The sequence below is a fragment of the Dermacentor silvarum genome, chromosome 10, assembly GCF_013339745.2.
Source record: "Dermacentor silvarum isolate Dsil-2018 chromosome 10, BIME_Dsil_1.4, whole genome shotgun sequence".
NCBI classification, from domain to species: Eukaryota; Metazoa; Arthropoda; class Arachnida; order Ixodida; family Ixodidae; genus Dermacentor; species Dermacentor silvarum.
Genome location: NC_051163.1, coordinates 100,504,053 through 100,524,321, shown reverse-complemented (window position 1 = coordinate 100,524,321; position 20,269 = coordinate 100,504,053). Strand labels below are relative to the sequence as shown.

The 20,269-nt window shown below is 43.6% G+C and overlaps 1 long non-coding RNA gene across 1 annotated transcript in view; it reads left to right on the top strand.

Annotated features, from left to right (window-relative positions):
* Positions 1–9,278: 9,278 nt before the first annotated feature.
* LOC125940491 (uncharacterized) overlaps positions 9,279–20,269 on the top strand; it is a 59,922-nt gene continuing 48,931 nt past the window's right edge. Inside the window, exon 1 of the long non-coding RNA XR_007463687.1 lies at positions 9,279–9,346. This is a non-coding gene — a long non-coding RNA (uncharacterized LOC125940491). The remainder of the gene's footprint in view (positions 9,347–20,269) is intronic.

Genomic DNA, 20,269 nt, shown 5'->3' with positions numbered 1-20,269 from the left:
ATTACTCACAGGGGACCCTGATCACGAGAAAGAAATTGACAGAAGAATAAAATTGGGCTGGAGTGCATACGGCAGGCATTGCCAAATCCTGACTGGGAGCTTACCACTGTCGCTGAAAAGAAAAGTGTACAATCATTGCATTCTACCGGTGCTAACATATGGGGCAGAAACTTGGAGGTTAACAAAGAAGCTCGAGAACAAGTTAGGGACCGCACATAGAGCGATGGAACGAAAAATCTTAGGAGTAACGTTAAAAGACAGGAAGAGAGCGGTGTGGATCAGAGAACGGGGACAGCCGATATTCTAGTTGACATTAAGCGAAAGAAATGGAGCTGGGCAGGCCATGTAATGCGTAGGATGGATAACCGGTAGACCATTAGGGTTACAGAATGGATACCAAGAGAAGGGAAGCGCAGTCGAGGACGGCAGAAAACCAGGTGGGATGATGAAGTTAGGAAATTTGCAGGCACAAGTTGGAACAGGCTAACGCAAGACAGGGGTAATTGGAGATCGCAGAGAGAGGCCTTCATCCTGCAGTGGACATAAATATAGGCTGATGATGATGACGATTATGCTGCTAATTTCAATTTCTTTAATGCAATTAGCATTCTTTGGCTATATCTAGCACTTTGCGCCTATCTGTCTAGCCTTTACCACTGGCCCAGTAAACCAAGTTGTCTGCTAGCTTAGCCAGTAAGTATGGGCGTGTGGTCGTGATGCCAGCATGGTGATTTCATCATTGTCATTACAGCTTCACCATCAGACTAGTCATGCCATCGTCATCACGCCATCCTTGCACTATCATCATTTCAGAAAATATACAATTGTCATCATACCATCTCCATCATTTTGTTGACGTCATTCCTTCGTAATTATGCTGTAAATGAATCGTGATTATACCACCACTGTCCAGCCATCATTGTCATGCATTCACTGTCATCCCACCATCCTAAAGCCATTGTGGCTGTTCCATCGTGATCATGAAGTTGTCATGAAACTTTCGTCGGCGTGAAGCCGCAGTGGTCGTTCCATCATCGTCATTCGATTCTCATCATACCATCATCACGTCATTGTCACATCGTCGTCACACTTTTATCATGATCGTCATTGTCACGCTGTTGTACCACCATCACCCTGTTGTACCACCATCAATATTTCAGAAATGTTAACCAATTATCTTCATACCGCCTTCATCATTGCATCGACGTCAATCTATCATTACAGCTTTGTCATCCAATTCTTGTCATACAGTCGTCACCATGCCATTGTCATCCCGTTGCTATCATGCCGTCGTCATGGTTTCATCCTTATACCATCACCATTTAAGAATCACCATTTGATTGTCATCATGCCGTCGTCGTAACGCCTTTGTCGCTCAATTGACACCAGTACATACGGCAGGCATTGCCATATCCTGACTGGGAGCTTACCATTGTCATTGAAAAGTGTACAATCATTGCATTCTACTGGTGCTAACATATGGGGCAGAAACTTGGAGATTAACAAAGAAGCTCGAGAACAAGTTAAGGACAGCACAAAGAGCGATGGAACGAAAAATGTTAGGCTTAACGTTGAGACAGGAAGAGAGCGCTATGAATCGGGCAGCAAACGGGGATAGCTGATATTCTAATTGACATCAAGAGAAAAAAAATGGAGCTGAGCAGGCCATGTTATGCATAGGATAGATAACTGGTGGACCATTTGAGTTACAGAATGGGTACCAATAGAACGGAAGTGTAGTCAAAAACAGCAGAAATCTAGGTGAGGTGATGAAGTCAGGATATTTGCAGGTGCAAGTTGGAATCAGCGCAAGAAAGGGGTAATTGGAGATCACAGGGAGAGGCCTTCGCCTGCAGTGGACATAAATATAGGCAGATGATGATGGCGCCATTCCTTCTTTCGACATGACTGTGTTATCATGCCATTTTCCTCATACCATTGTTTTCACACTGTTGTATTATGATCATCATTTCACAAAGGTTATCCAATTGTCTTCACATCACTTTCCGTGTTGCATCAATGTAAATCCATCATCATTTCAGCTTTGTTATCCAATCCTCGTCATACAGTCATCACCATGCCATTGTCATTTCATTGCCATCATGTTGTCATCACGGTTACATTGTTACACCATTGTCCTTTGACAATTGCCATCACACTGTCATCATAATGCCTCCGGCATTCTATTGACATTCCTTAATCACTGCATCATCATTGTGCTGTCATGGTCATGGCAGACCCTTGTGAGCAATGTGGGCTGATCCCAAAGATGGTGTAGGTCTCGTATAGCTGAAGGAAAACCACAGAATGACCACTGTAGATTCTAAATAAAGGTGTCTTCAGCAATACGGTGTCGGCCCATTGCTTGAATGTTATACGATTGGCACACAGGCGAGGTTAATGCCATTAAAAGTGTAAGGCCTTAAGTGTCTTATTGCCATTATATTGTGTCGCAGTCATATGCTCACACTTATTGATATTAAACGTCGCGGTGGTGATAGGTGCAGTCAAAGGGTCAAGTTTGCTTTCCAATCATAATACAATAAAAAAATTATTTAGGCCAAAAACATTTAGGATATGGCATGAAATACATTATTAGCCATATTTTATGTAGTTTACTTCAGGAATGTCATTTTTGCACCCAGCCGTAAAGTGTTCGTAGCTGAAGCTAGCTGAATAGTCAATCTATAGCGTAGAAAAACCATTAAAATTGGAAAAATGGCACCCACAGCTTCTTAACTTTCAAGCAGTGATCCTGAAGACTTTGACCGTGTGCTCCAGTTTGTTGCGGCATATGTGCTTCTTCGAGTCAAACGTCGTCGAGAAATTCGAAGGCTTCAGTATGAGGCCAACAAGGCAAGTAGTCGCCACCGAGCAATCGAACAGCTTCTCCTGGCTAACACGCTCACGATTAGTGCTGTTGCTGTGCATTCATTTGACGCTGTGCCCAGGCAGCGGTGTCCGTTTCCGAGGAATTCGCGTTGGTTTCAGGACACACTGTCTCAGTTGGGTGAAGCCAACTTTAAAAGGTTTTTCTGTGCATCCCAGGCCACATACAGGTACATTATGCATGCCTTCCCAAGGATTTGCAGCGACAAGACACTGTCATGACAGACACAATTTCTGTCAACAAAAGAGTCGGGATTGTGCTCTTCTGGCTTTGCTCGACAGCAGATCGGACAATTGGTGAGCTCCTTGGTGTGGGACGCTCGACAGTGAACATGATATATGAGGACTTTGCTGCTGTCCTTGATAACCTTGCACAGGAGTGGCTGACGATGATGCGACCCGCCGAAATGGGCAAGCACATTTCCAAATTCTTTGCCATGACCAGGTTTACACAAAGTTTTCATGCATTGGATGGCTGCCACTTCCCAGTGTCCCCTCCAAGGACCATGCCAGCGATTATCACAGCTACAAAGACTGATGGGTAAAAATGTCATACCCATGTTGCCTCGTTTGTAAATTGCGATCGCTAGAATTCAACACATTTACTGGCATGTTCTTGTAACACAAATATAACTGTTCTGTGGTGTAAATACCTCGTTGCATATTTAGGCTCATGAATACCTTGCACGGTACTGTAATAGCATGCATTATTAAAATTCTTGTGCAAGATACACCATTAATGACAAGCAGTTGCCAGCTATGTTTAAGACAAATGGGTGTGCTCTCAGTGTTTGTCAATATTTATGCTCAACACAGCCCAAGTCCATGTCCTTTTGACAGCATTAAAATTTGTCTTGGTACTCTTGCAGCTATAGTATCATACTACTGGCACTGGTTGAACACCACTATTGCTTCCGCTATGTTAACACTGTGTCACCAGGGCGGTGCCACGACTTGAACATCCACAACTGCTCAAACTTATGCACACTTATCGAAAGTAAGCTTTTCAGTGGGCCAACAGCTCTTATTGAAGGAGTGCAAGTGCCACCTGTCATTCTCTGCAACCAGGCAATTGCCCCCAGTGCAAACCTGCAAAAACCATATGCAAATGCTTCACCTAGCACACAAAAGGGTGCTTTCCAATCGCAAGCGCTATGCACGTTGGCAACATTTGCTATTTAGACAAATCCAGTCAGAAACAACGTTGTTTACCATTTTGCGCACATGCTCCAACAGCTTCTTTTGGGGTTTTACGTGCCAAAACCAGTCCTCATTATGAGGCACGCCGTAGTGGAGGGCTCCAGATTAATTTTGACCACCTGAGGTTCTTTAACATGCACTACAGCGCAAGCACACGGGCATTTTTGCATTTCGCCTCCATCTAAATGCGGCCGCCGAGGCCGGAATTCGATCCCGCAACCTCGTGCTCCGCAGCGCAACGCCTTAGCTGACTGAGCCACCCCGGCAGGTGTGCTCCAACTGCAACCTGGGTAGTTGGCAGCTCTGTCAAGCCATCGTGCGTGCATTTTCTTAAAGGCAACGGACGGACACAAGGACCAGTGAACTCAAGCGACAGCGGAATGGAAGCTCTCATCAACTTATGGGAGGAAAAACATGGGCTAGCTTCGAGGCCACAAGTGCAACAGTAAAGTGTACCAGGCGATTACTAAAGCATTGGCAGTTCGGCATCATAAAAAAGAAAGCCCAAGTTCATTCAAAAATTGAAACCTTACCTGCGCTGGAAGTACAGGTAAGGTATTTTTTGGCAAACTTTTGCTTCATGTGTTTGCACTAAAGACGCATTGTAATCTGCATGTCAATGCCAGCGCAACGCCCATTTGGCTTTTTGCATGAGTGTGCACCAGGGGCGGTATTCTTTAAGAGTCTACCTAGTGGACTGTCCATTTCGGTGAGCGCTGATTCGCTGCTGCTTGATGTGCAGGAAGGTGCCAGCTAGTCTCCTTCCTGCACGTCAAGCAGCAGCGAATCAGTGGTCACCGAAATGAACAGTCCACTAGGTAGACTCTTACAGAATACCGCCCCAGGTGTCATTTGCTGGCCTCGAATCATTCAGCTGAAGTGTGTTAGAGAATTTAAATTGTGAAAGCAGGTTACACCACATGCACTAACCGCACATGCACACAGGCCCTGCTTGGACAGTAACATTAATTGTCAGTACTCTCATCAGCAACTACGTGAGAATTTCAACTAAAGCGCTCGTCCTGTCGTTATGTCCTCCCCGCTTCGTGTTCACTAAATCTAATATTGTCTGACATGGACTAACTAGCAAGTAACAACAGCAAGTACTATTAGAGAATTTCGACGTTTAGCAGCTAGTTGATTGCATTCTACTGGTGCTAACATAAGGGGCAGAAACTTGGAGTTTAACAAAGAAGCTCAAGAACAAGTTAAGGACCGCACAAAAAGCGATGGAAGGAAACATGTTAGGCCTAACGTTAAGAGACAGGAAGAGAGCGGTGTGGATCAGAGAGCAAACGGGCATAGCCAATACTCTAAATGACATTAAAAGGAAGAAATGCAGCTGGGCAGGCCATGTAATGCGTACGATGGATAACCGGTGGACCATTAGTTACAGAATGGATACCAAGAGAAGGGAAGCGCAGTCGAGGACAGCAGAAAACTAGGTGGGGTGATGAAGTTAGGAAATTTGCAGGTGTAAGTTGGAATCAGCTAGCGCAAGACAAGGGTAATTGGAGATCACAGGGAGAGGCCTTCGTCCTGCAGTGGACATAAATATAGGCTGATGATGATCATGATCATTCAAAACCACTATAAATTAGTGCCATTCTTGAGTGTACATGAAGCTGGTATGTAATTATTGACATCTTAAGGTTGCAGAGGCTACACTCGGAAGAAAACCACAGGCCAGGGAGGGATCCCATGGAAATTGTATTGGAAGATCCATAGTTTCCTAGAATTCGTTCCATCAAACATCAAGCTGGTCATCGATAGCAGCTGCCAGACACCAACAATTTCTCAAGTGAGCTCCATAGGTAACTATGCCAATTTTTATACATACATGCACAGGAAAATTTCGCTAAAAAGTTTCAATTTATGCTAAATTTCGGTGTTGAATTTACTGCTTGATGCATTTAGAAGCTTTTCTTCTATAAAATAAGCAGGTTTTTTTAGGCTGTTCCTCCCTCACAGTTCCCGCTCATAAAGCATCTTCATTCATACAGAATCTGTGATATTCTTTATTATTAAAGCATGTGATACTTTTCATGGATGTTTTTCGCAGCTCTTTTACACATGCGAAACAAACATTACAACATTCATCACAGTAATACCTCATTTCCTTCATCTTCTGTGTGTGATAATGTGCATAAAGATGCAAGAAGCTGAAAAGACAGCTAGAACATTGTTTATCGCACAACACAAGATGGTAAAGAAGGGCATTTAGAGCAATTCATTCTAGCCCGGCAAGAGAACAAAGATTCATGATTGGCAGTTAGCCTCTAAAAACACAGCATTATCTAACTGCTTACTGATTTTCCTTAAAGAAATATTTCACAAGAGCAGCCCTAACAGCATGCCCATTGCTGGCTTCAGCATGTGTGGTGCACTGTGGCTGCTTATAATGCGCATCTATGGCAGCTCATTCATGCTCCCATTGCAATTGTGTCTGATCTTTTAATGCCACTAAGCATATCCGTGTGGCAGCCCGCGAATGGCATTAAAATTTAAGGCATTAGCAAGTTAATGTCATTTTCCGTGCCTGCGTGGCACGGGTATTAATGGCATTAACATCTACAGTCACTGTAGTATGGTTTCCAGGGTAATTTTAAAGGAAAGCTTTCTTTAAATATTTTCCCATTTTTCCTTCTGAACAGTTCTTAAGTTCACAACTTTGTTTTCTTCTTTTGCTTATTTTTTGTTAATTTGTGCAGTGTGAAATTGCTATGTGCATTCTGTATGAAAGCACCGACTTCTGTAAATACAGTGCACAGTGCCGAAGCATATTCGTATAGATATGTACCATCTTTAATTATGTACCCAATATTTTAGGTAAAGCATTCATTTGCTCAGTTACAAAATTATTTTTTTTTCTTTTTGAGTTTCAGTTCAAAAGATTGGATTCAACTGCATATTTGCCCACTTGGGATCCATGTTCTTGCATTTTTATGCCATTTTATGCCCCCTGCTATGCTCTCAAATGAGAGCAGCAGTATTGAAAATAAATGTTTAGATATGTGTTGTACTCCTGCGTGCATACAAATATATTTGCTATCATTTTTTCTTCTACAAGCACATTACATTGCTTTTTTTCATGTGATATCCCTGCATTTAATGTTTCAGACGACACAATTGCTTGTGTCGTCTGTTCTTTTCTTAATCCCCATATTGTTGCACAGTTAATATGAACCTAAACATATACATTGCATGACATTAAAGTGCATAAACATAAACACTGCAACACACGATGCATCGGATGAAAGCAAACGGAAATGTATGAATTGCATTTAGTTGCATAGAATTAACCCCTTCCCTAAAACTATGCTTCACTTAGATTCCAACATGGATCAGCATAATTTTCACATCTGAAAAATCTGTGGGCAAGGCAGGATGAGACAAAACGGAAGAGAACAAGAACATAGGTTGATGCTTGCCAGGGTACATGAGTAGGTCCAAATGCGTACTACATTAATGATTATTACTGAAGTGACCAAATAATGTGAAGGAGAAATGCTAAGCGAGAATCTCCACATGTTTTCCTGGTAACCATTTAACAGAGCCACCATGTTGTAATGATTATTATAACAAATACTTACTCAATTACAAATACTTTGTAATACATTTATTGCAAAAATACGCATTGAAGAATGATGGCAGGTTTCCACTACAACCAATTTCGGGAATACAAGCTAATAAGGACATAAATAAAAATGAATGCGTATTCAGACATATTTTAATAATAAAGCCAAGCACCAAAAATGGTGCAAAAGTAAATGTGCCATGCATAACTTTTTTTTTCATTTTTGTCAAAATATGTGTGATTTGCTTTTCCAGCACAGTTATATCATAAAAGCCAAAATCTTAAATTTAATGTACAAGACTTTAATGTAAGCACGAAGCAAAAGAGCACTGAACGCTTTTTATGCTAAGTATTAAGCATAAGCATCCTGGCTGTTCTTGTAGCAACCTGTATACATTTCTGCGATGCGATGTTAAAACTGATCATGATGTGTGGGATTTTATGGCAATGGCAAACCGAGGATTACATAACTGATCTAGATCCTTGCTCTTCCACTGAACACTGATGGCGCTTACCTGGGAATGGGAACGTTCTTGACCCGATTACATGGCATTCACAGGAATATGCTTGTACACTGTAGGCATATTTACCGGTAACAACATTACCATTTATTTGTGGTAAAAATGGCTCTTAAAACATTTCGGCTATTCCTAAATGCTAGATGGAAATTAAATAATGCATAAGCAGACCCCCAGGTGCCACCAGAAAAGTGCATCCATACTTCTGTTAAATTTAGGCAGGCAAAGTCCTGTGACATTTGCACCACACCTAAAAATATACTGTTCAATGTAACCGAACTACATCACAATGCACAAGATGAAAACATGGTTTAGAACTCCTATATTTATAACACTTTATTTAGTTTTCCGTTCTTAATCACTCAGCACAACAAAGAACGATGCCGACGTTATACCGGTGCCACAGGGGGCACTTTCGATCGCAATCGAGCTCGATCCGGATGGAATTCCGCGATCGCGATGGCTTGTCTTCCTTAACTTATGCAAGGGAACCAGTTACGATGGAAAACTTCAATCCCGACTAGGCTCGATCGCCATCGAAAGTGCCCCGTGTGACAACGGCAGCATCCGAGCCAATGACGAAGGGCAAGAAGAATGAAGAAATGAAGTTGATCGCTTAAAAACTACGGCCGCAAAGTTGGAAGTCGTAGCAGTAACGCATATTGTGTTTTACCAAACACCAGCGTAGCAAATGTATACCGGGTATTTTCCAGAGATGATCACACCACTGTTGCAGTTAAATTTGTAAACTTATTTAACGCTCTCTAGGTGCATTAATAATTTAGTAAGTATATCGCTCATTTACGGCACATAGCGGCAACATCACGTTGTCTAGTCACGTTTATACATTACACGTCAGAACACATTAAAGTGTGAATAATAATAATAATAGTAATAATAATAACGACCACAACAACAACAAGTATGTCATGCGTCATCTTATAATCCAGGATTAAGATGACGTTTGCGGTAAGGTGACAAGATAATTCCAGGTTACCAACAATACGGCGTGCACTCACTGCATTGTCAAATCCGCCATATACAGAAGCACCGCCGCTTATCGGTTCGCAAATTCGCGCTATAACAAGCTTTCGGCGTTTCACTTGTTCAGCAATGAGTTTTTTATCATTATTATTATTTAGCTTGGTCCCGTCTCTAACGAGTAAGTAGGCCAAGTTGCTTCAACACTACCGTTTTCTGATCTTTAGGTGCGAGAGAGCTTACTTTCGACAATGTGCATCAGTGGCACATCACCGAGGTAATGGCACTGGGATTATATTCAGGTGCACTGACCGTGACAAAACAATTGGAATCGATAATCACTTACCAATTTCAGAGAACTTCAAGGTAAAACCATATATTTCTGAGCTGTAAGCTTGCTGTGAAAGGTCCATGAATTACACCATAAACAAGCCGCGACCGTCACCCGCGCGAGATTTGATGATGCCGATGCCAGCGCCGCCACCGCACCAGCTCTTTTGGGTTTCGTCCTGTTGAACGCTCTTTGCTTTTGCCATTTCCTTTGAATGCTGTGTGCTCTAGCAGCAATCGTCAACATTTCTAATAGGTTTATCGTAAATTACAGGTACAATCACTTTAGCAAACGCTTTGATTACATGTTAACGTTTTTATTGTTACGCGCTTCATGGCGTAGCGCGCGACATGTAAAGGGCAGGCAGGGGACGAAGGACGTCAAACGATCAAACTCGATAATAATAGCGACAATACAGACAGCATGGTAGACAGATTGAATGAAGCTATTAGGAACAAGTCTACTTTTTTGTGGACTTTTTAAGAGGGGCAGGCGTCATACACAGCGTTATCGCATGAAGAAACAATCGCTGTGGTTGGGCTCTGCATGAAGACGTTAAAGTCCCTAGATATTTTTAGAAACTCTAGGGACTTTAGGAGGCGTATGATAGCTATGTTTCCACGGTGTATGGTTCCTCGCAAACTCCGTGCCACGGGTCGCGTCATCAGATATGCTCCTTCGTCGTCCGCCTCTGATTGCCCTCCACGTAACGTCGACTGAATTGAAAGATTGACTGTGCGGCTGCTGCTGATTCTAGCCTCAAAAGCTTCCCCGAGTTGGCTTCTACCATGCCTGGAGCCCCCGTACATTCAGATGCGTCTCCCCGAAGGCCGTCTGTACCCGGTTCAGTGATGTTCCGTACCTTGCAGAAGAATTCTTATCCACGAAAATTCCTTACTTGCGACACTTTTCTCGGCATTATTCAAAAATATCCCCATAATTCCCTGAATTTGTATGCCATAAAAAATGCGGGCCCCTCGGTTCCCTTTCTTCTCTTCCACATATATGTGTGCGTGTGTTCAAAAACAGTACGCAGTTTATTCAACGTGTCGGCCAGACTGCAATATGAGCACGTGGCAGTTCCGCGTATTCAGCTCTACCATCAACTACCACTGCCGGCTCTCCGCTTTTTAACAATTCTCGGCAGGTCGGCAACAAACTGCAGTTCACGTTTTGTACCCCACAGCACACCAGCTTTTTAACAACAAAGGCTATAGATTATAGAACTTGAAGCTGACCGACGAACTCCAAGTTTGGTCCGTGCACTGATAAAGCCCGGTGTGCGGTGGTTTGTCGATCGAAGTGATGGCTCGCTAAAATTTGATCAATCTTAAAATTCCCTGCAACATCGCAAAGATTCTCCTCTTCCCTTTCGTCCAAAATTGTGCCCGAAAATTCCCCGGAAAAGGAAGAAATCCCCGCGCGGAACATGATTGACCCAGTTTGGGTCGAAACCAGATATTAGGGGCAGTCAGGGCCCCTAGATAGACGCGAAAGTGGCTAGGGAACGATTCCTCGGCCATACATGCCATGTCCGCAGTCCCTGTGTGCCTAGAAGCATCCGCTGGCCGAACACGAGCTGCACGTTGCACGTGAGTACAGTGTCTAGAATAGGGGAAGTGTGCAGACCGCGCCGCTGGCTCTGAGGCCGCTCCGCGATGCGCCGAAACGAAATGTCCAGGGGGCGCTGGCCGCGAAATCGTCTGCTCACCGCGCAGTATATCGGCCGAGCTTGGCGACGGGTCCCAAGTTCCGCTGCGTTCTTTCTGCGACTTGCACATGTATACATTCTTTTTATTCGCCAACATATGTGTGGTGCCGATGTGAATGAAGACTTTTGTAAAGTGATCTTTTTTTTTTTTTCGCCATGAATTTTGTTTTTGCATATCGCTCTCGGATCTCGCGCTTCTTTATATGTACCCCGCGGCTCCTTTAACAGGCTGATACAGCACAATTTTCAAGCCCAACTGCAATGAATCGCAAGCGCATTGAAATTTGTGGCGTTTATCCGAAGTGGGGTTACGACGGCGCTACCAAGAGTGGCGCACTTCGGCGAGTACGCGGCGTACGAGAAAAAAAATATATGGTGTTTTACGTGCCAAAACAATGATCCGATTATGAGGCACGCCGTAGTGGGGGACTCCGGAAATTTGGACCCCCTCGGGTTCTTGAACGTGCACCTAAATCTAAGTACACGGGTGTTGTAGCATTTCACCCTCAGCGAAATGCGGCCGCCGTGGCCGGGATTCGATCCCGTGACCTCGTGCTCAGCAGCCCAACACCATACCCACTGAGAAAAGCTGGCAAGTTCGCTTCGGGTAGAGAAAACTGTTGAAATACGATCTGGTGACAGTTGTATATTTGTTTAAATGTTTATTTGCTTTAATTGTTTTGCTGTTTTTCTTCTATGATTAAAACACAGATCTCGGCTTTAAAAAAATACATTTTTTATTCTAGAAATATTTGACACTAAAATACAGAACAAAATCATAAATTGCAGCTGGCACTTTGGGTTTTTTTCAATCGGAACAAACATAGTGCACATGCACTTTTTAAAAGGCTGGCTTTCTGCATCAAACAAGTAAGGAGATGGGGTAGATCCAACATGAATTACTGCCATTCAAGTTGTTGTTCTCAGTTTCAGGTGCGTCCTTCTTTCGCTTGCTGAAGGTTGATCATTATTGAGGGACTTGGTAAAAAAATGAAGCCTAGTGAGAAGAAAGAACTTCATTATGTTGTTTGTCAGTTCCTCCTGGTGTGCCTGACACCCGACACGGGGCACATTCTGCATGATCTGAAGAACTTCCATCATACTTTCTCGGTGAAGCTTGTTCCAACTGAACCACGTTGTGAACACATCTTCTAAAGCTTCCACAAATGCAAATAGCTGGACTGAAGGATACAGAAGACCTCCTTGATCGCAAAAAGCTGTAAAGGAGGAGAGACGCCTCATCTGCGTCTTCAGCAGATGTCAAAAGCTGATCGAAACATTCCCGAAACTTCGTAACCATCACCCTCTTTACTCGCTCTTCTTTCGGCACACCGAACAACAACTTAATTTTCCTTGCATGATTTGTACCCGCTCTTGCAGCCGGGTAAAAAACAGTGACTCTGCCGTTTTCTCATCGCGCCTTCTCAAAGTAGCATTTGCACACAGAAAAACAACGCAAAAAGCCCTCACCACATATGCAGTCGAGAATACAAGCACACAAAGCATGCGTTTCACGCGGCGGCCTGACGTGGATGGATGGATGGATGGATGAGGCTGAACCCTTTAAATCGGGCGGTGGCATACGCCACCTAGCCATGACTATTAGCATATTTTGTACTTTGTGGTGGGTGAAATTTCACCCCTGCCTTGATTTTATCCACCAATCAGATAGCCTCCGTTTGGTTATTTCTACCCACTTAAAGTCTATTTTGCCTTCACTGTCCCTAAATCCCAATGCTTTGAAAAAATCAGCCCCGTTGCTTTGCACTGTAGAGTTTAAGGCCTTTACAGTAAAGTATGAGGTGTTGAGCCGTTTCCTCTTCTTCTCCACACGCACAGCACAACGTGTCTATACCTTGGTACTTGACTCGGTACATCTTAGTCCGCAATACTCCCGTCCTGGCTTCAAACAACAAAGAGCTTCCCCTAGAATTATCATAGATATTTTCTTTGGCAATTTCTTGCTTGAAAGTTCTGTATGTTCCCAGTGCTGATTTCATCTGCATCCCTGTTTTCCACAGACCCCTCTCTGTTTCTTTAACCTCTTTCTTAACTGTTGTTTCCTGGTTTGCACCCCTCCTGCAGTCCAAATATTTGATTGACATCAGCTTCCTCCATTTTGTGTCAACATTCCTCATGTACAAATAATTAAAACTCTCCTTGCCCACCATTTTTCTGCCATTTCTCTCAATCGCTCATCAAATTCTATCTTGCTGCTGGCTTCCCTGCCCTCGAATGGCGTCCATCCCATGTCACCCTGTACCCCCTGATTTGGTGTATTTCCGTGTGCTCCCAGAGCCAGTCTACCTACCCCTCGCTGCTTAACTTCCAACCTTGCTCGAACCTCTGATCTCCTGCACAGGACCGCGTTGCCGAAAGTCAAACCAGGGACTATCACCCCTTTCCAAATCCCTCTCACCACTTCGTACCTATTGCAATTCCACAGTGCCCTATTTTCATCACAGCTGCATTTCTGCTACCTTTAGCCATTACATATTTTTCATGTTCCGTTAGGTACTCAGCCCCATTGTTTACCCACACTCCAAGATATTTGTACTTATCCACCACCTCCAGCGTAACCTCCAGTATCCTATGCTCGCTGCCCTGATTATCATTAAAAATCATGACTGCCGATTTTTCTTTACTAAACTTCAAACCTAAGCTATCTCCCTCTTTACCACAGATGTCCATTAATCTCTGCAAGTCTTCCTTGCTGTCAGCCATAAGTACAATGTCATCCGCGTGCATCAGAACTGGTAATGACTGTTTAATCCATTCTCCTTGCTTGAAAAGGGAAAGGTTGAAGCCAAGTCCGCTCCTCTCTAATTTTTTCTCTAATCCTTGTAAATATAGCATGAACAACAGAGGTGACAGAGGGGACCCCTGCCTAAGCCCCTGCTGTATCTCTATAGGTTCAGATACCTTGTTTTCCCATTTTATAAGCACCTTGTTACTTTTATAGATATCTTTTAAAAGATTACTTACTCCATCTTCCACCTCTAGAGTGCCCAGTATGTCCCACAAACCCTTTTGGATTACACTGTCATAGGCCCCCTTGAGATCCAGAAATGCGAGCCATAGGGGCCTGTGTTCCTTTTCTGCTATTTCAATACACTGCGTCAATGAGAACAGATTATCTTCTAACCTTCTTTGTTTCCGGAACCCATTTTGTAGTTCCCCCAGCACCTCCTCGCTCTCCACCCATGCCTGCAGTCTGTCCTTTATAATCTGCATCACCACCCTGTAAACCACTGATGTCACTGTTATGGGACAGTAGTTGTTTATGTCGGCTTTGTCCCCCTTTCCCTTATATATCATGCTCATCCTGCTCAGTCTCCACCTGTCGGGGGCTTTACCGTCCATTATCATTTTGCTCACTGCACGCCATCTAGCGGAAGCATCGCCAAGCGGCGTCAACGCTTCCCATACGCGCCGCTTGGCGGTAATCACACTTCAAGTATTCTAGGCACTGTAACGACAGCGTCCGCACACGAAACACCGCAGACAAGATTTCGCGGCGAGAATGACGTCGACCACACCACCGACGGCCTTCAGCCCAAACGCTGTAATCTTTTGATTGTCGGTCACCGTCAAAGAAAAAGCAGCTGGTCAGCGGGGATTCTGCAGTTCGTAGCGAGCTGCAACAGTTCCTGGTGACACTTTAAAGTTTAATTAGAAAATATGCTTAGCCTGGAGGTGGTGGCGTGGAGTAGAGGTAGAACACCCGACTTCAAATCTGAAGGTCGTAAGTTCGAATCCTGCTCCATTCCACTACATTTTCAGGCATGGAGTGGTGCCTGACACCGGCAAAGAAAAAAAAATACATATTGCCGAGAGCTAGTGGGGCTATACTAGTTCAGGTGCAACCAAACTAAGCAGACCCACTAAGCTTCATCAAAGTCACTCCCTCACCAGAACAGGAATTGGCCTCCCTGGTGCAGTATTCGGCCACTACCTCCCTGATGACTCCGACAATTAACCCATGGCCCTCAGTCCCCAGTGGCTGCGGAGCACATGACCAAGGCGGCGGTCAGACCTGCGACGTGGCAGAGGGTGCTAAGAATCTCTGGGTCCGGACAGGCCGCCAATGGAAACTGAACCTGGCAACGTTCAACACGCGCACCCTCTCGAGTGAGGCTAGCTTAGCAGGACTATTTGAGGAATTATCAGGCATTGCCTGGGATATTATTGGCCTTAGTGAGGTTAGAAGAACTGGTGAAGCTTACACAGTGCTGACTAACGGCCACGTCCTCTGCTACAGAGGTCTTCCAGATAAGAGAGAATCCGGGGTAGGATTTCTAGTCCATAACAACATAGCGGGCAACATTGATGAATTTTACAGCATTAGTGAGAGGGTAGCAGTCGTCATATTAAAGCTGAATAGGAGGTACAAAATGAAGGTAGTACAAGCCTACGCCCCAACTTCCAGTCACGATGATGAAGAGATAGAACAGTTTTATGAAGATGTGGAATTAGCAATGAGAAAGGTCCAAACTCAGTATACTGTAGTCATGGGCGACTTCAATGCAAAAGTGGGCAAAAAGCAGGTTGGCGAGCAAGCAATTGGAAACTACGGCATCGATTCTAGGAATGCAAGAGGAGAGATGTTGGTGGAATTCGCGGAAAGGAATAGGCTCCGAATAATGAATACATTCTTCAGGAAGCGCACCAACAGGAAGTGGACCTGGAAAAGTCCTAATGGAGAAACAAGGAATGAAATAGATTTCATACTCTCTGCCGATCCAAGCATAGTGCAGAATGTAGAAGTGTTAGGTAAGGTAAAGTGCAGTGACCATAGGTTAGTGAGGTCTAGGATTTCTCTCAATTTGAAGAGAGAAAGAGTGAAATTAGTCAAGAGGAAACAGGCCAACCTAGATGCAGTAAGGGTGAAAGCAGACCAATTCAGGCTGGTGCTCGCAAACAAATATGCAGCTTTAGAACAGGAAGATGAAGATAACATAGAGCTAATGAGTGAAACCGTAACTAGGCTGATCTCAGAAGCAGCAATTGAAGTGGGAGGTAAGGCACCAAAGCAACCTGTAGGGAAGCTCTCCCAAGAAACAAAGGACCTAATAAAGAAACGACAAAACATGAAAGTGTCCAACTCAAGAGATCAGATAGAATTCGCTGAACTGTCAAAACTGATCAACAAGAAGAAAGTAAGGGATATTCGAAATTATAACGTGGGAAAAATTGAGGAAGTCGTAAAATATGGACGCAGCATGAAATCAGTAAGAAAAAAAACTAGGCATAGGACAAGGCAAGATGTATGCACTGAACGATAAGCATGGTAATATCATCATCAATTTCGATGACATAGTAAAAGCAGAGGAAGAATTCTATACTGACCTGTACAGTGCCCCAAAGCAGCCAAGCTACTTTCATTCGAAATAATGATGAACCGGATACAGAGGCTCCTTCTATAACTAGCGATGAAGTTAGAAGGGCCTTGAAAGACATGACCAGGGGAAAAGCGCCTGGAGAAGATGGAATAACAGTAGATTTAATCAAAGATGGAGGAGATATCATGCTTGAAAAGCTTGCGGCCCTTTATACGCAATGCCTCACAACTTCAAGTGTACCAGAGAGCTGGAAGAACGGGCAACATTATACTTATCCATAAGAAGGGAGACATTAAAGAATTGAAGAATTACAGACCCATTAGCTTGCTTTCAGTATTGTATAAAATATTCACCAAGATAATTTCCAATAGAATCAGGACAACACTTGACTTCAGTCAACCAAGAGAACAGGCTGGCTTCAGGAAAGGATATTCTACGATGGACCATATCCATGCCATCAATCAGGTAATCGAGAAATCTGCGGAGTACAATCAACCTCTCTATATGGCTTTCATAGATTATGAAAAGGCATTCGATTCAGTAGAGATACCAGCAGTCATAGAGGCATTGCGTAATCAAGGAGTACAGGAGGCATACGTGAATATCTTAGCAAATATCTACAAGGATTCCACAGCTACCTTGGTTCTCCACAAGAAAAGTAGAAAGATACCTATCACGAAAGGGGTCAGGCAAGGAGACACAATCTCTCCAATGCTATTCACTGCATGCTTAGAAGAAGTATTCAAGCTCTTAGACTGGGAAGGATTAGGAGTGAGGATCGACGGCGAGTATCTCAGCAACCTTCGGTTTGCAGATGACATTGTCCTATTAAGCAACAATGGAGAGGAATTACAACAAATGATTGAGGACCTTCATCGAGAAAGTGCAAGAATTGGGTTGAAGATGAATATGCAGAAGACAAAGATAATGTTCAATAGCCTGGCAAGGAGACAAGAATTCAGAATCGCAAGTCAGCCTCTAGAGTCTGTAAAGGAGTACGTTTATCTAGGTCAATTACTCACAGGGGACCCTGATCACGAGAAAAAAATTTACAGAAAAATAAAATTAGGTTGGAGTGCATACGGCAGGCATTGCCAAATCCTGACTGGGAGCTTACCACTGTTGTTGAAAAGAAATGTGTACAACCATTGCATTCTACCGGTGCTAACATATGGGGCAGAAACTTGGAGGTTAACAAAGAAGCTCGAGAACAAGTTAAGGACCACACAAAGAGCGATGAAACGAAAATTCTTAGGAGTAACGTTAAAAGACAGGAAGAGAGCGGTGTGGATCAGAGAACAAACGGGGACAGCCGATATTCTAGTTGACATTAAGCGAAAGAAATGGAGCTGGGCAGGCCATGTAATGCGTAGGATGGATAACCGGTAGACCATTAGGGTTACAGAATGGATACCAAGAGAAGGGAAGCGCAGTCGAGGACAGCAGAAATCCAGGTGGGATGATGAAGTTAGGAAATTTGCAGGCGCAAGTTGGAACAGGCTAGCGCAAGACAGGGGTAATTTGGAGATCGCAGAGAGAGGCCTTCATTCTGCAGTGGACATAAATATAGGCTGCTGATGATGATGATGATGCTTAGCCTCTTTACCATAGATGATTAATATTAAAGACTCCAAACAACACGAAACAGATCCGAACGTCCTAGCTTTTTATTCACGTACCGAGGACATTCCACAGCACCATGTCCATGATGAATTTTAAACACGTCTACTGCTGGACTTATCGCGAACCTATAACTTGACATATATCTGACCGACATCTTCAGCACGATATTCTCAGGATGGTGCTTCAAAATGTGTTTATTTGGGAACTTCATGCTTGCCCGAATTAAATTGAGTGTAACCAAAAACAAAAGAGAAATGGCACACTGCAAAAAAAAAACATTTATTTGTAGACTATTAATTGTTGCTTTAAACATTATTATTATTATTATTATTATTATTATTATTATTATTATTATTATTATTATTATTATTATTATTATTATTATTGGTCGTGGTGTCCAAACCGAACCTTCCACCAACGGTTCTCTTGAAGTAGCAAAAGCAGATCTCGAAGGCTTTGCAATTGTAAGTGCATAGGCGGTGCTGCACCTGAGGTAGTTCGCTTGATACGGAAATGCTTTTTAATGGTGGCAAGAAACAAAGACACAAAATTTCTCCGATTTCAGAGCACATGAAAATGCTCAAACATCAGAACGGAGCCCTACAATATGGGTTCTCATATCCAAGCTGTGTCATGCATATATTAACCCAATTTGTAAATAATGAATTGCCCTCTAATTACAGTGTCAAACAGTAGTGCCTTGAGACACGTCCTGACATCATTCTAAAATGGTTCTCCAATTAAGTACCTGGTATGTTCTGAGCACGACCTCCTCTATAAACTTATAGAGGAGGTCGTGATTCTGAGTATCTACTTGGGATGGACAAATGGACTTGATCAGGAGCCGTTAAGGATTAGTGCTGGACATCCTTAGGATGTACGAATGTCCTGATGCCAACAACCCAGAGACTTACTAAGGATGCCTTTGCGTTGTCTGGGACAAAGTATATAGTTTACTGTGGCAAAATACAAAAAAGGCAATTCTTTATGCCAATTCAGTAATGATTCTTCATTAATATGGAGTTTTAATGCGAAAGCATAATATCCGTTGGCGTGGCCAAAAGATGGTACAAAAATGTCCGACGCTGCGAAGAGTAAGAACACGTCTAAAAATGCTCTGATTGACGTCACACTTATCAGGGAGGTTACCATAAACAAAGTTAATTAATGGCTTGGAAAAAAAAGAACTTAGTGCCCTTCCACTGAAGAAGGGCAACCAGACAAGCTGCCGTGCGTTACGCCGTATGGACATAAACGGAAGGCGCGGGGACACTAGTCTTTCTTCCACGACGTTTAGCTTTGGGAGGTGCTCTGAAACTGGCGGATACACATAGCCGTTGATAGTGGCAAACCAATAACGTTTTTAGATAAAAACGTTGTGGCAAACCGAGACACTAGACCTTTCACCAAAGCATCGCGGCACGTTCCGCACACGGACACAATTGCTCCACACACTCCGATTGCACGCACACACTGCCGCAACGCCTCTGCCGCACATTCACGCTGACGTTGATCATGCACGCCGCCGATGGCATAGAGTTTCACGGTTTTATAGTGAGAAACTCTATGGCCGATGGTGGTCAAGTCACCGGCAAACTGCAGTCGTTCACACACCACACACGTAGAGCCAAACGGGTTGCCCACAAACTCCCGCTCGAACCTCGCCGTCGCTCCGGGGAAACGTTAATTCTAATGGATTGTAGCCAGGTTGGAGCCTTGCGTTTTCCAACTCACGGTACTCGGTGTCCTGACGGGCACAACACTTGCTTGTCCCACAACGATAATTGTCATCAATATTGCCTTAATTTCCTTTCTTTGACGCTGCGAGACCGGTATACTTCCAGGTCACGAACAGCATGCGCGTCATAATCGTGACATAGCATTCTCGACAACAGTGCTTAAAGTCTGGCTCCATCGAAGGAGGGGTCTCTAGTGGTTCGAGCAAAGGTGGAGAGGGTTGAAAGAAAACGGTTGATAGCTTCTTTTACACATCGTTTTATACAAACGGGGGAAAATTTTTTTAAAGGTTTCTTTTTTTTTTTCAATTTATGACGCAGACATGAACCAAGCGATCCGCACGCTCTGCCAGTACGTGTG